This window comes from Halichoeres trimaculatus, unplaced genomic scaffold (assembly GCF_033239565.1).
Source record: "Halichoeres trimaculatus isolate MK-OKI-2021-1 unplaced genomic scaffold, fHalTri1.1 fHalTri1_scaffold_1, whole genome shotgun sequence".
NCBI classification, from domain to species: Eukaryota; Metazoa; Chordata; class Actinopteri; order Labriformes; family Labridae; genus Halichoeres; species Halichoeres trimaculatus.
Genome location: NW_027437179.1, coordinates 4,362,652 through 4,377,966, shown reverse-complemented (window position 1 = coordinate 4,377,966; position 15,315 = coordinate 4,362,652). Strand labels below are relative to the sequence as shown.

The 15,315-nt window shown below is 43.1% G+C and overlaps 1 protein-coding gene across 6 annotated transcripts in view; it reads left to right on the top strand.

Moving 5' to 3' along the window:
• Positions 1-440: 440 nt before the first annotated feature.
• Positions 441-15,315, top strand: part of LOC141788797 (band 4.1-like protein 1) — a 179,923-nt gene continuing 165,048 nt past the window's right edge. For 3 of the 6 annotated variants that reach the window (XM_074667881.1, XM_074667898.1, XM_074667890.1), the window contains exon 1: positions 444-896. The gene's annotated coding sequence lies outside the window, so the exon portion shown is untranslated. Of the gene's footprint in view, positions 897-15,315 lie in introns of all 6 variants that reach the window. The other 3 variants (XM_074667913.1, XM_074667905.1, XM_074667872.1) reach the window with 2 other exon arrangements.

Genomic DNA, 15,315 nt, shown 5'->3' with positions numbered 1-15,315 from the left:
TGATTGATCCAATCAGCAGCTCCTCTTATCAGAGCTGAATCAAAGCCAGGCCCCCTCTCTGTCACCTGACCAGGCACAAAGAGGAACTGATACCTCTGCTCTTCACTGCTGCTTTTCATGTGCCACTTCCCATCCTCTCTGTCAAACAGCGGCTGCTCTGCGCGCCCTTTGTGCGAACATGCTCCATCTCTGTATGCAAAGGTGAGGGGAGTTAGAGACTGCGTGTTGTTGGACTAAGTGATGAAATCACTGAGATTGCGCCATCCTGACGACACTGCGAGAAATAGCAGCAATTCCTCTGATGTGCAGCTGGGGCTTTAAATATTTCACAGAAGGAGTCAAAGAGGGAATGGCGCAAAAAATGTAAAAGCAAACAAAGCTCCTCTCCCGCAGACTTGAACACACTTTGGTTCCGTGGACTGTGTCTGATTCCGCTGCCTCATTCCTTCCTGACAGCATCACTGACACGCAGGCTCCATGAATGCGGCTGCAGTGGAAACAATGTGGGATTATGTCACCTTGTTGGCTGATTTCCGCCTGTTTGTTTAGGTTTGAGGACTTGTTGACAGAGGCGGATATTTCTGCAGGAATGACACAAGCCGTGTTCGGGCGCTACGCATTCACCCTTCACACACTGCCTGCTTGACTGTACATGTGTGTGTGAGTGTGTGTGTGTGTGTCTTCCTCCCTCCTGACTCCTGCATCTGACAGCGTCCCTCCCTCTTTGCTCTCTCTTCCTCCTCCTTCTCTCATTACGCTTTTCACCGGCAAACACCGACACACTCCCTTTCCCTGTAACCGGGGGATAACGCGGAGCGGCGGCAGGAGCCGGACTGAGCTACCCCCTTGGTGCGCACCCTCCATGCTTCTCCCTTGGATGCCTGTCTGACAGGAGGGTATGTTGAAATATTCATATTTTCCCCTGCCTGTTTGTTCACGTCGCTCTCAGCTCGGGCTGCTTGTGTTGGACGATTTGTTGAATGTCGAGCTTTGACGCTTTCGAGATCTTTCCCTTTTTACGCGCCGGTCTTTAATGAATGCGGAGCTTTGTTTGATGCTCTTTGTGCTTAAAGCTGCACTGGTACAGTGCGTGTATTCAAGCTGCAGCTGCTTAAAGACCATCGGTTTACAGTGCGAATGGACTTTGCTCGCTTGCCCGCCGTCCTGCGCTGGCGGATGAAAATCATTGTGGGATTGAAACAGGAGCGAGTTGTAGCGTCGTTGAGGGCCCACTGGCTCAGTAAGTGTTGACATCCCACCTGCAGCCGGGCAGTCAGACCCCCCCTCCCTGTCCCCCCTCTGTTGCCTGGAGCCCTGGACGTCCAGCGCATGGTGCTGTCACCCTCCGCCTTTATATCCAGGCTGTATTTTTCACGTCCTTCAAACTTCTGCTCAGCCCCGGAGCTCAGCTGCTGTCTGCTTGTTGTAGTTGGAGTCTCAGCCTGTCAGGCAAACTGGATCTGCAGTTGGCTCAGTCAGAGAGTCCTCCAACACACCCATCACTAATTATGCAACAGCCCCACTGACAGTCACACAGTGTCACACCCTGTCATCAGCACTCTGTCCACAGGCTGGTTGAATTAGCTCCTCAAAAACAAACAGGAGTTGACTGGAGCTCACAGGTTTGGGCCTTTGTGTCCTCTCTGCTGTAGTTATTCAGAGATAAGTACATGTTCTGGGCTTCAGCTACAGTGGAGACATTTGAGGTGAAGCAGCGCTCTGCCTGTTCCTGGGCTGCGTGTTCAGGCAGGTCCCCGTATGGAAATAGGCTCACCTTTGGCCTCTGGTTTCAACGGTTTGTGCAATTACATCAAGTATGGAAGAGGAATGTTTCACATCGGCACGTGTTGGCCTCACTTCCAGGATGCTTCGCTCAGACTATTCTGTGTGCTTCTGTATCTCTTGTCTCTTCAGTGTTTATTATCCAAGTGTTAGTTCAGCTGGGTTTACATGAAGCCTGTTATTCTGATTGTGTTTGAAACCCAAACTGAATACAAATGCTCTATATGAACACCTCAATCGGAATAAACAGGCTGAAACTGAATGGAATTCCCTTGGTTGCACAGGGGAAGAATTTTCCTTTTCCCAAACTGATCAAGTGTAAAGTTCCAGGCGCAACATTCAGTTGAGACCAATGAAGCTTTTGTGGACCTGCTAAAAGTTGCTGTTCATTGAGTTCAGTCACAAGACTGGAAGTCATGTACACAGCAAGTCACCCCCCCCCAGACTTTTACAGGATTAAAAAATACAGATAGACAAAAATTTTTTCAGGGCCAATACCGATACCAATTATGAGTAGTCAAGGAAGCCAAAAATTGATATTTGTGGCTGATATTTATTTGCAGTAAAAGTGAAAATATTGGCATCAAAATTTGGGATAAACTCCAACACTTACCTTTGTTTAGAGTCTTTAAGCATATGTTTATTAAACAGCTCCCTGGTTAAGTAGTATGTTGTATAAAGTTAAAAGAAAACTTAAAAAAATAAAAAGCTCCCTAAAGTTTCCTGTGATATGTCAAGTTTTCCAAAAATGGCTTTCCGTGTCACCAATCAGATGATACTGTGAGTGGGACAATGTTAGTACCAACTGTAGACAGAGAAGCGTGACTAAATCGCAGCCAAAATAATGTCTTAAATTTAACTTCTTATCAGCCGCCGGAATAAAAAACAAGGCAGATGCTGATGTGCCTCAAAATGCTGAATATCAGCGCCAATATTTAGCATAGGCCAATAATTGGCCCATTCCTTTTAAAAAGCCTATTAACAGCCTGGTTCCAAAATCAGCTTGGGTCTAAAAGGCTGATTTCACAATCGACACACACTGTACAGGGGTGAATTTTTCCTAACTCAGTGGTTTAGAAGATATTAGGATTGTCTGATTGTCCAATCAGAGACACAGCTCAGCTCACACCACTGACAGGCTGGTGTGAGCTGTTAGCTGTTAGAAAGGAAGCTCAAAGACAATGCCATACCCAATATGGCATTGTCTGCAGATTGGCTTCATGTCACTGTTTTAGGAACAGACGGGTGACATTGTAGAGACTACGTTCATGTTTCATACAGTCTATGGTTCTGTCCTATAAATGAAATGGAAAGTTGTCAGGCTGGGTTCTGTCTGCACATGCTCTCTCTTGACATGCATGCGTCATAAAAATACAACTTGTTTCCAACTTGGCGACCTTTCAGACCCTCTCTAGCAATTGATATGTATTTGATTATTTTTGTCTAAAAAGTGACGGGTGACAAACTTAGTGATTTTTCTGGAGTTTGGAGTCTCTGATGGGATAGCACGTATCGGTCTCTCCTCAGCGAGCAGCGGTTGCTGAGCTCGTCCCCCGTTCCAAAACACTTAGACGCGGACAAGTCCTCATGGCTCCCAGCAGTCCCTCCCAGCTCGTGTTTGTCTTGTTTGGGTCACTTTGGCCAGTCCCAAGCCTGGATAAAGTAGGAAAGTTGATATTTTGATGTTAAAATAAAAACTAGGGATGTTCGATATAGGGCTGAACAATTAATCGATTTTAAACCGACATCGCAATGTGATACAATGCAATTTTCAAATCGCAAAGGCTGCAATTAGAAAAAAAAAAGTTTCATGTACACAGACCTGGAGGGAATATAGTAACTTGTACTTGTTCTCCCTTAAAACCAGCAAAAGTCCAAATGCAGTTTTTTTTCTGGCAAAAAAACCCTGTGGGCTACAAAGATCCATCCAGTAGGTTGTAGAGCCATACCCCTTGGTCACTTTTTTCTGTATGGTTTGTTACTCTTACTGACGGTCAGTAAAATTTCACAGTTTTCCTTTTTCTTTTTCAATTAAGAAATGCAAAAAAGACTTGTTTAGATGCTAACAGTATCTTTTGTTGGTTAGTCATACTATAAAATGACTTAAAGCTTGTGTTAAGTGCACAATGCAGAAGATAAACGTACCCCGCCAAAAATCGTATGCTTAATCCCAATCGCAATATTGGTCTAAAAAAATTGCACTTAGATTATTTTTCAGAATCGTTCAGCCTTAGTGAGATACCACTTTTTTCCAGACCCATACCAGTATGAGTACTCCGTCTTGAGTACTCACCGATATCAAGTACTGATACTACTAGTATGTTTGATACACAAAATTTAAATTCACAGTGACGGATCATTTTGATGAAAGACAGCTCAGTCACTTTGACATTAAGTCTAGAATAAAACACAAACTACTCTCTCAGAGTTTATGGTTAAAAAAAAAGAATTACGAAAGTGCAAAAATAAACCATCAACTGTCAGATATTACATCTTTTTTTTTTAAATAAAACAGTTTAACTGTTAACTCTCCCTGGTTCATTCATGTTGTCTGAACAGGACCTGACACATATTTGCTGTGATGTTATACTGCATGTAGCAGCAACTACTGGCGAGGAGGACTTACTCAACCTAAGATTTTTTTTGCTTGAGTATCGGCTTCTGGTATCAGCTTTTTTTAAAAGTACCAATACCTTAAAAAAAAAAGCCTGGCATTGGCCCGATATCTGATACAGATACCAGTACTGGCCCATCCATAATAAAAAAAGTGTTACAATGTTATTTCTCTGTCCTACAGCATCCATGACAATAACATGCAAATGAATAATTATGCAAATTAGGGAACAGTGTCATTTTGCGGCTTTCATTCTGGGACAGCCTGTGAGTTTCTTACTGAGGAGTTGGTAACACTGGCTGCAGACCTTTATCTACAGTTTTGTGGCAGTGTAAAGAAAATCAGTTCGACTGTGAACTACTTAGAATGAAAAAGTCTGCATGAAAACCTGGCTAATGACAGAAACTGTTTTAACATCTTGGTGAAACTCTTCAGGACTCGTTGCTTAGCTAGCAGTAACCAATAAAAGACTCCAGTGTTGGATTGTTTACAGTCTGACTGACAAACTTTGGATTGTGTTGAAACCAAATTATTAACTCGTTGCACTTCCATGTGATCTAGCGTTGCATCACAGCACACATGGTCCAGCCCTTTTCGCTTTCTAAAACTCCACACTGTTTTCCTGCTAACAGCCGAAGCACCCAACACCCAGTGGCACCTTCAGGCTGGTTTTTCATACAAATGTTTGTGCTGAATGGAGCCATTTAAAGCAATAAATTCCTCAGTGCATGCTTTGCTGAACTGAAAACTATTGTCTCCGTTGGCAGAGAGCACATGTACAGCAGTCACCCTCTGCCTCAGAGAGCTGAAGCTCTCATTCTGGAAATGTAGCTAGCTTTAGATAGAAGCAAATCCAAGCTGAAATTGCCCATAATTCATGTGGGCATTGCTCCCACACTCTCAGAAAATATCCACAACAATCGTAGGCATTTTTCACAGAACGCTCAGGTCAGGTGGAAGCGATGAGGTTGGAGCATTCTGCTACAGGAAGCTCATTACGCTGTCTTTTAACTGGCTGCTCGTGCTGCTGCATGGGTGCGAGTTGTGGCCTGCTCTCTGCTGCCTGACAGGTGGGCTCATGGTGCTCTGGCACACGTTCCTCTCAGCCTCACATCCTGTCAGCCCGGGCTAGCAGAATGTCACACAGCACATGGCGTTCGCCTCAGACACGCTCTTCAGCCTGCCAGCCCGCCGCCTGCTGAGTCTCACCTGATGCTTCTTCTTCTGCAGGCGAGCCTTTACCTCGCCGCGGCCTCGGCAGCGCCACTAACACGTCCTCCAGTGTTTACGTGCCCTGACATCAATCTGCAATCAAACAGATTTCACACACACACACACACACATACACACACACATTGAGGAGATGCTGTACGGCTCTCTTCTATTTACCGCGGTGTATACGTGCACAAAGTCTTATGCCAGTCTTTGTGCGTGAGCTCAGATGCCTCAGGGTGCTGCTGGGATTTCTCAGCCCGGCATGCTGCCGACCACCATTTGCAATTCAAATGAGCACGTATGAAGCATCTCATGGAGCAGCCCTCTGCTCCTCTGCCTCATTGAAGGCAATCATTACTTGCACTTGCAGGTTAACTCGACTTTTTACGACTCCTTCATTGGAAATAGATCAGTTTGCTTCATCTCGCCATGACGTGGAGTCACAGAGGAAAGCAGTTTTCCGTCTCTGGAGAGTCGTAGTCATTCTGTGTGTATAAACTGCAGCAGGCGCCGAATGCAACGTCAATGTGTGGGTCACCTTCATCTAACAGTGATGATGCAGACGCACGCCACAGGTCGCACAGACGCAGCTGTTTCTTGGATTTTCTGTGACTTGCTGTGATTTTGTGGCTTTGTGTCTGTCACCACAGCTTCTCTCCTCTACATTCATCCTGTCACACATGGGTACACTGAGTTACACACATGTGAACACTGAGCTACACACATGCAAGACTCTTTATGACATGCTGTGGTTCAACTTTAACCCAAACCATCATAATTACTAACATGTGCATCACTGCGGCCTTTACCATGATGTTATTATGGACATAAATTTGGCCTTAGCTGTCCAGTTCTTGTCTGTTCAATGTGAAGTAAGCCAACTTTTGTTTTACACTACACTGGTCCTTTGTCTTGGCCCCAACCAAGAAGTTTTTCAAGATATGAGCCGCCCCAGGCCTAGGAATGGGTACTGAATTAGGTACTTTTATAGGTACCGACAGAATTCTGTCAAAAGTACCAGGTACCAATTCATGTAAAATCAAAAGGTACCATGTTTAGGTACCTAAACGCATCCTTGTGACTGTGAGAGAGTGGAAGAGTAGGCAATTTTCCATGCTGGACATAAATACAGCATTGCAGGGTTATACAGTGAAGAATAAATATGTAAATAAATTTTTTAAAAGATATGTTTTAGTATTAAACCAATAGATTTTTTTTACCACATCAACACAAAAAAGTACAAAAAATTGGCACCGCTGAGTACCGGTACCAATTGCCAGGTATTGAGCATCAGTACCGTATCATTTCAAATGTGAAATGTACCCATCCCTTGGTACCCTAATGCACCCTTGTGATTGTGAGAGAGTAGAACAGTAGGAAATTTCCCATGCTGGACATGAACACAGCACTGCAAGGATATACATACTGAAGAATAAATATGTTAAATTAAAAAAAAAGTTTGATTATTAAACAAATTGATATTTTTTACCACATGCACACAAAAAGTACCAAAAGTTGATACTGTTGAGTACCGGTACCAATTGCCAGGTACCAGGCATTGGTAACGTATTGTATGAAATGTGAAAGGTTCCCATTCCTGCCCTCGATGATTTTTTTACTTTGAGTTGAGAGCTAAATCTTTGTTCATGAGCCAGCCCCAGATACTAGTGTTGGGAAAAGCAGGTCTTTTCACTGAACTGAATCATTAGAATCAGTTCAGTAAAGTGATTCGTTTTAAAGATTTGTTCACTATCTCTGCAGCTCTGTCGGTGAATCAGAATTCAATAAGCTGAAACACGTCCGAATGTTAAATTCTGCTTGCGATCCAACTGAGAACTAGGGATGGGCATTTCAAGCAAAAAAACTATTTGATACTCCCTCCTAACGATTAGACAGAGCCCCACTTTCCGCTGCATGCCTCGCCCTCACATGGCTGTATGTAGCTTTTGATGAATTGTGATATGCTGGACTAACCGTGCAGAGGTTAGGAGTTCCTGCTCTTCTCAAACTATTTTTGAGTGTTGGCTCGTTCTTGTTTGGCTGTAAATCCTCCACCTGTTCACTTTTGGTCCGACTGTGTTTATTATGTCAGTTTTTTGTCATACTCAGGTTAATGGTCTGGTTTGGACCTGGTTTGTTTTATTTTAAAATTACTGGGCATTTTAGATGGTTTCTGTGCACAACTTCCTCCTGCTCGACCTGTTTTGTTGTGTAACTGATGTGTAACAGCTCCAGCATCCCGCATAAAACTATGACCTGCCACAGACAGGACACAGCCATTGTCACTTTAATTAGTTTTTTTATTTTTTATTGTTGATGACTAATCAAATCAAACATTCAAAAATCATTGCCCATCCCTACTGAGAACAGCCAGTGGTGAATAATAAGCCAGCAAGCTGAGGATTTAGTGGGATAAAGTTTTAGTATGAAAACTGAAAGCTGCCTAAACAATCAAAAATATTTTCTCCAACTTTTCTGTTTGTAATATTCAGTACAGAAATCACTGACTGACTGACTGAGAGGACTCAGAGGTGGAGCTGCTGTTCAGTACGTTCAGTGAAAGACAGTCAGTGAGCAATTTGTGTTGGAGTGGAGCTCCTGTTCAGTTCATTCAATGAACAACTGATTGGTTGACTTAACATGTGGTCACCAGCCTTAAACCGTCAGCTGAGTCACATTGAGTTGTATATATAAGCTGTTTTCAAACTAATAGCAGCTATAAAAACCACATACGTTTTGGTGACACTTAAGATAAATTGTGTATTTGTTTCTGTTACTGTTATTTGTTACTGGGCCACTCTTTCAGTCTTGAGATTGAGGCAACATGGGAAGGAGGAGAGTACAACTGAAGTTGAGAAATGAACGACTCTTTTCAGTAAGTGATTCAGTTTGATTCATTCACTCAGATGATTTGTTTGTTTAAAATGAATCGTTCACCAACGGCACATCCCTATCAGATACCTGGTGAACGCCACAACATCTGCACAGCATCCTATGTATCATCCACTCATTTTAAGCCTGCGACTGCACCTGACTCATTTTAGAAGCATTATGAGAGAGGATGAACTAAAGCTCATTGAACAGATTTTTATCCAAAGTGATGAAAGTGAGGAAAGTGTGGCAACAAGGGCAAAAATCAGCCAATCAGATTCAGTTGTTCGGTTCAGCCTTACTCCTCCACCTCTGTTAGTGTCTTTAAGTCGTCTGATCTCCAAGGTAAATGCTGAACATTAGACTTAATGAAACCAGTTTATTACAGTACATTCTATTATATTGTGGTTTAATACAACATTCATTATTAAAAAATGAATTTTTCTTATTTGAAACCATGTAACAAAAAAATTGTGTTATTTTTTTTTTTTGGGGGGGGGGGTCTGGAATGAATAATTGGCATTTCAATTCACTTCAATGGGGAAAAATGATTTCACATACAATTAAGGTTCAACTGTAAAAGTGTTTGTTGACATGTGCACAGTAAATAAACATGTTTCTCCTTACAATGAAATTCTTTCTTTGCAGTTTACAATGCCAAGAATAAAATATCAAGAAGAGCTAAGGAGAAAAAAAGTACAAGTATACAAAACATACAAAGTAAGGCAGTTTGAAGGAAGTGGAAAGTGAAAGAATTTTAAACTGCAAAATGTGAGTTATGTGCTCTGTCATGGAACAAATTAAAGTCGTAAGTCAAGGCTCCACAGTTCAAACATTTACTGCAGTAATCATTTGGCATGTTGGCGTTCTGGTGTTGCCTCTGCAGAAAGGCTGCTGCAGCAATAATATCCGCCTTTTTCGATGAAGCAATCATATTTCACTTTAAAACAGGAAGGACGCAACATGCATGAATGGATTTGATGGAGGTCGAGCTGTTGCATGTTGCCTGCGTTCATCCTGAGAGGAAAAGTTTTGTCAGAAGTTCAGGTGTGATGTGACAGGAATGGTGACGGTTGCTTCACACACAAACACATGCAGCTTGTCAAATTACACAAAAGTGGAACCTTGAAGCACCGTTCCACGCTTTCAGGTCAGAAAGAGACTCATTTTATAAAGTTTATTTCTACAAATACTTGTCAAAGCTGAGAAGTGCTCTGATGAGTCCACAGAGTGTCACGTGTAAAGCTTCAAGGTCTGCTTTAAGAAAAAACTAACCTCTTTAATGTTTGGCCCATTGGTTTGTTGAGGAATAAATGGTCAAATATACCACAGAGGAAATAAACATGGCCGGCAGAACTGTGCTAATATTATAAATACAGCTTTCCCTTTACAAGCTAGACTTTGTTTACAAGCCTTCCAACTAATCCTTGGTTTTTGGAGCTGATAGACAACGCTGTGCTATTGATTGTTGGCTGCCATCGCTGTAATTTCAGTACTACAGTGGTACAGCGCAGGGTGTGTGTGTGTGTGTGTGTGTGTTTGTTTGTTTTGCCACTTCAGCTCTGTACCAAATACTATTTTTTGGACTTCAAAGCAAAAGTGACAATCAGCTGCAGAAGTCTGAAGCACTGAGCGAGTGCAGGGTGTCAGCGACACGCCAGAGATACAAACAGTCAGCAGCCGTAAAGAAGGGTTCATGTTCCTTCCACAAACGTGAAAACACAAACAGAAGTAAATCAGTTTAAACGGTTTAAATGTCAAACCAAAAACCTAAAGACAACCCTACAGTCTGAAACCCAACCACAGTAATCACAGCAGCTGTAATGAAATGAAGCCTAATCAGGTCGCTGCAGTGTCTGCAGTCCTGTCAGAGCTCGTTCCAGGTCGGACTCTAACATCATTCTGTTTCACTGGGAAACCTGTAATCATGTGATGTATCTATTTTTCCCATTTGCAGTCCACTCTTGTTTGCAGTTGTCCAATCCCCTCTTCCTTCCTCTAATGAAGGCGTCCTCCCAGGCCAGTTGCAGCCCTGTTGCAGTCTGTTTGATCCAGGATTTATCTCTTTTTCTTTTTTTTTGGTTGGCTTGTTACTAACACAACTATGGGCGATTTTGTGCCTTCCTCTGGTTGCATCACTCTGTCTGTGTTTGGATGTGAGCGGAGGGAGAAAGAGAGGCTCTTTCATGCTATGAGACAATTTAATTTCGACGTTCTATTTCCCACCTTCAGTCAGATAGCTCTTCACACTTGATGGGGAGAATCTCTCTGTCCTTGTGAAGGGGAAGCAGGGAGCTTTTTACCCTGAGCAGCTGCAGCTCAGCGTGCCTCGGCCTTATGATTACAGTGAGTCAGCAGGTCCTCCATTTTTTTTTTCCTGTTTCCCCCCTTTGCATATCTGTTCTTGTGTCCATCTCTCCCTCTCTACCGCCCCCTTCCATGAACAGATCTCCTGCTCCAACAAGACTCATTATGCTGTCTGGGCTTGATCAGGTGCAACAACAACACCTATAATGCTGCAGCAGAGCAGAATTCATATATCAGGCAGAAACGCCGTCCCCCCACGCCATGAAACACTGACACCTTGTCAGAGTGTGGGGCATGTTATTGAAATGGACCAGGAACCCCTTTTAATCTCAAACAGACCTTCAACGCTGCTTCTGTTTATCCTCTCCTCTTTTCTTTGAACTTATAATGTATGTTCAGATGGGTAAAGAAAAAAAAAAACACAAAACAAAAATTGTTCAAATTCAAGGTTACCATAAGCCAGTGATTAGAAAATCCATTGTTGACTTTAGGTTAGCTGTAAAATAACATTAAATTACTGTATTTTTGTTGTGATGGCGTTAAGTACCTGTGAGTGCGTAGGAGATACTGTGGATATGAGACCTTGCTGTACACTGATATATTACACTGTGGGGGTCATTGGTTGTCTGTGCTTCACTGCACGGACTGACTGTCTGTGCCGTGCTGTGCAGACAGGCTCTCTGTGCTCCACAGGGCATGGGCCCATGAACTTAATGATTTTTGTAGTGCATTTAGTGCTTATGCCTTTAAATAAGATGTGCTGATAGGTTCGGATTCAGACAGACAAGACAGCAGGTCATTGCCATGAAGCATAAACAGCTGTTCTGTGCCATTTAGAGCACAGAAAGCCTGTTCCCACCATGCTACAGCTCAATGTACAGCAGGGTCTCATATCCACTGTGTTTTCTCCTTACTCATGGTCACAAAACACCATCACAACAAAAATTACTTTTGCTGTAAAAAACTGATGAATAAAGTTTAATCAACATCTTTTGTAGTTCTTTTGACCTGACTCTGACTCTTTTCTAGTTCAAATTATACACTTCATGTTGAACTAACTTACCACAGTCAGAGCAACATGATGACTTGAAGTGAGTTGAGTTCAATCAACAAATAATGTTTTACAGTGCATATGACTGGTCCTGATCCAGTCCTCCATCCCAAGTACACTTTTGCAGCATACCTGGCTTCTGGAAAAAAAGGGCAGCATGGTAGAGTCGCCTGAGGAAAGCCATTACTATACAAATACCACAAAACATCCTGCATACAATACTTCAGGAACAAGCCTCCAAGTTTCTGAACAAAGTCAATTCGGAGTAATGAGACCAAAATTGAACTTTTTAGCCGCAACCGTAAATGCTACATTTACAATGAGGCCTATGGTGAAGGGTACTTCTCTTTCTAGTGAAACACGGAGGTGAGTGTGCTGAAGTTTTACGAAGGCACAAGAAACTTGGTCGTAACTGATAGCAAGATGAATGCATTGTGTTTTTAGAAAAAGCTGTGCATGGGTCGTACCTGGAGGTTCCAATGTGGCAACAATCCAAAACACAAGGCCAAGTTAACCTGTCACTGGCTACAGCAAATTGCAGTGAAGGTTCTGAAGTCTCAGTCTCCTGACCTCAGTATCACTGAGCCACTCTGAGGAGATCTCAAACGTTCAGGATGTGAAGGCTTTTTGCCAAAAAGAAGGAGCAGCTTGACCATCTGAGGGAATAAAGAGCCTCATCCATAACCACCACAGAAGACTTTAAGCTGTCATTGATGTTAAAGGGGCTGTGGGGAGTTTCTAAGTGATCTTGAAAAAGTCTCCCTTCTAGATATATGCCTGCTCCCAATCCACACTTTAAAATGAGATTATCAGCACCAATGTTACAGGTTACAGGTTATTTTAAAATTCTACTTTTTAGCTTCCTGATTGGATCAGCCGGGACTGGAATGATTTATGGCAAGTTTAAATCTCTATGACAACACCAAGCCAGCTGATGAAATTTAGAAGTGAGAAGAGAGATCTGTGTTTTTCTCTGCTGAAAACGATTTCTGTGATTAATTTTGTAGTGGTGGTGGACACTGGCACCTAACTGTCAGACAGAAAAAGGACAGAAGAGCAGCTGAACAAGCTGAACAGGAGAGAGACAGAGCATGAGCTAGAGACTAACACAGGAGCTAAACTGTTTGTGATAATGTTGATTCCAACCCACAGTCAGCAGTTATTCTGCAGTGGTCTGTTCAAACTTGAGAGTCTATCAATAAAATGAAGAGTAGGGTTACGTTAGCTCTGATTGGTAGATGACTGGCAGGACATAACCAGGATTCACTAACGTTACACATTACAGACATGTCTCAGAGCACCGGGATGTCAGCTGCACTAAATATAAACAGCTACTAAACTACAAACATACTGAGAGTGTTTACTTGTTGTCACGTTAGCCTACAGATGCGTAGAGCACTGGGCTGCCGATAGCACTACATACAGCCGGCTACTACAACGTTTGCTTGTTGACACATTTCAAACTGTAGCGCTATATAACTGTACTGATAAATACCTTACTTTGGCGTGTTATATCCAGTGAGAAGTCGTCTTTCATAAAGAAAAATTTGTTTTGATTTGATTTCCATTTAAAGGTGCCGTAGGCAGTATTACCCAGGCAAGAAAGCGATTTGAAAACCAGCACAGCCCCTCCCATCCTGTGTTCTCTGACATCACGCCCTTATGCAAGTTTAGCCCTTCCCACGTGAAGTTTACACACAAGTTTATGGGTCTTCTTTGTGCTCTCCTTGTTTAACTCCTTGGTGTTTTGGGGGTTGGAAGCCCGACAAGGCAGGTAAATATGTGAGCCAGGACTTCCTCATGCGCATTCACGAGAACGAAGAGCAAAGAACCAATCGCAAAGAAGGACGAAGCGCCGCCCCTCGACCAATCAGGGGAGAGCCTCAGGGGCTCTTCTGATTGGTCAAAGATACCTGGAGCGGTCGAGAATCCTTGTCAGCTCATAACAGAGACAGATGGAAATGCTGCGACCTCGTGGTCGTGCAATTGTATTACACTCATAAAGGGTTATCAATGGATACCGAACATTTAATCCAAAGAAAACACCAAAAAAATAGCACTGACTGGCTAAATCCTGCCTACGGCACCTTTAATTCCAATACAAACAGGCAGTCCAATTCAAACAGATCCTCCTCGTCTCATCTTTAATAAGGGGGCGATACACGGTCTCATGAAGTGGGCTATGAGAACTTTGGATCAGGGTCCTTTGGGTGGTTTCTCTTGTCATTATGATCTAAGAGGAGTAAACTCAGATGGGTGTTAAAAAATCTTGTTCACCCCAACACAAACCACAAGAAAAGTTTTTGTCTTAATGTTCATACTCCCCAAGAAATGGCCCAAAAAACAACTATTTCTGCCAGAGTGTGTAAACTTATGAGCACAGCTGTATTCACTTTTGTCCTATTGTGAACTTTGTCATTATTGCAGGAGGGTCAGGTATAGGTGTTCCTTCCTTGTCAAACAGGATGTAATGAGATTCCTCAGCAGCAGCTCTGGTGGTTCCTCCTCAGCCTGAATGTGTGACACTGAGGGGACGAGAGCTCCGCTGCAGGCTGACTCAGTTCATCTGAGGATAGAGAGCAGCCGTCACGTCTTTGGGGAGGTTTATTCTGCTTCCATTGTGATCCGTAGTGTAAATACTTTTCTCCAGCTATTTTGGCCTCTTCCAGCAAACCACGCCAGCAGCCATTGTTTTCTCTTGGCCACTCTACACTTGGCAATCACTAATTAAAGCCTCTGGATTCAACAGTTGTAAGGAAAGGCTGTAATTCTATTGTTGATCTGCGTCCATTTAACCGATGAGAGCCTAAGTGATTGTCTAAATGTCAGAAAACAAAGCAAATAACCAACATCCACATTAAAAACAAAACAGCTTAACAGGATTACAGATTAGAATTGAATGGATGGAGTTTGAATGAGTTTATTTGCAGAGACTAAACTTCTCTGCGTTATGAATCGGAGAGCTGCAGGTAGGAAAAAGTTGCTCAGGCTTAATGAGTGTTGTGTGACTGATGATCCCACAGTAACTGTGCTGTGATTAAAAAATGGCTGCAGCTGCGGTCTGGTTAACGAGATATGCAGCACCAATAAGGGAGGTGGCTCCTCTCTGACCTCTTCGTTAAATTTCCCCGGTAATTAGACTAAAAGATGATTGTGCACCAAATGCTCAGCGAGGCAGGTGGCTGTCGTCTGGAAGCAGATTCTGGCTGCCTGACTGCCGATCAGACCTCCATCGCGTCCTCGCGCTGATGAGGATGGTCGTAGAGAGGTGGCGTGGGCTCTGTTTGTCACTGTGGTCTGTGGAAAAGGAGATTCTCAGACTACTCCCAGTCCCACTGGGCCTCCTTGCTGCTCCTAAACTGGTCAGACAGGTTGAAAGGCAGATCCAGGCACAGCAGCAGTCGTTGCTCCACTGTGTGTGTGTGTGCACTCATACTGTGTGTGTGTGTGTTTACACTTCTTAGTTATAATCTGT